The following is a 1,371-nucleotide window of genomic DNA, read 5'->3' on the forward strand; positions in this document are numbered from 1 at the left end:
ACAGTGAATTCTATCAAAACAAAAAAACGTTCTATCACTTTGTAAAGAATTCTATGGCTTTCAGTTACTTTGTCATCTGAACCAGATGAAGTAAAACCACCCAGTAGGGTTCACCCAGTTTCCATGGCCACATCAGAGACCTCTGGCACCATAGTTCCAAGTCGTACTCTGTCCTCTCCAGGGTTTCTGGAAAAGCCCAGTTGAGAAATCTGAAAGAAATGTCTCCCATTAGGCAGGCTTCCCTCTCAGCGTTTAAGAGATAATATTCTCCTTCAAGTAGCTTTTGTCTTCATGAACTGTTGGGATATTGTGTCACGTTAGCTGGTAGGTTCCCTAACTCTGAAGGGCATTGAATATTTCTCCTTGTCCTAGTAATGCAGTCACCCTGGCCTTATTACCAGCACAGTAGAGATATTATTGCAGAAATGTAAAGTGAAAGATGAACAAATGCTCAGCTTTTACGTTTTGAAATTGATTTTTGAAATTCATAACAAGGTGATAAAATTAAGGAATTTTGAATCACAAGACCTGGGTTTTTATATTTTTCAGAAGGAGAAACTGAGAAGTTCAAAGCATAAAGTTCATGTCCCAAAAATGGTTACATTTTTTTTCCTCATTTAAAAAAATTTTAAAGTTTGCTTTATTTTTTTTAAAAGAGAGAGAGAGACACAGCACAAGCAGGGGAGGGGCAGTGGGAAAGAGGGCAAGACACAGAATCTGAAACAGGCTCCTGGCTCTGAGCTGTCAGCACAGAGCCTGACATGGGGCTCCCATGAATCATAAGATTATGACCTGAAGTTGTACACTTAACTGACTGAGCCACCCAGGCACCCCAATCTTTTTTTTAAATATGGAACACTTCATGAATCTGAATCTGTGTATCATACTTGCACAGGAACCATACTAATCTCCTCTGTTTCATTCCAATTTTAGTATATGTGCTGCCGAAGAGAGCACTCATTTTTCTCAGTCTTGATGAAGCTCCTTCAAGTTGGGCTCAGGAAGGTAATAGAATTAAAAAAAGTGTATTGGAATGAAACCTGGGTACGAGTGTCTAAGCTCTGAATACGTTGTGCTATGTTCTCTCTGTGGTTATTTCCAAATGGAGGCAGGTGATAGAACTTCTTATACCTTCCATTTATGTTTGTCACTCAGAACCTAAGGTGGAGCCCAAGGAACCTGGAAAAAATGGAGACTGTCCAGTACCACATCAGCTTAGCAGTGAAGTAGAAAGGGTGGTGGAGTGTGACTAGCAGATCACACTTGAGATAGCTCTAAAGACGTTTTCCTATGGCCCTCAAGAGGTTCAGGGAAAATAGAAAGATGTCTCATGGCTCAAGAATGGCAAAGAAGTAGAGCAGATTAGAAAAC

The 1,371-nt window shown here is 40.3% G+C and overlaps 1 pseudogene; it reads right to left on the minus strand.

Moving 5' to 3' along the window:
- Nucleotides 1–844: 844 nt before the first annotated feature.
- LOC115279544 lies at nt 845–957 on the minus strand (annotated as a pseudogene).
- Nucleotides 958–1,371: the final 414 nt, after the last annotated feature.

Source organism: Suricata suricatta, chromosome 15 (assembly GCF_006229205.1).
Source record: "Suricata suricatta isolate VVHF042 chromosome 15, meerkat_22Aug2017_6uvM2_HiC, whole genome shotgun sequence".
NCBI lineage: Eukaryota > Metazoa > Chordata > Mammalia > Carnivora > Herpestidae > Suricata > Suricata suricatta.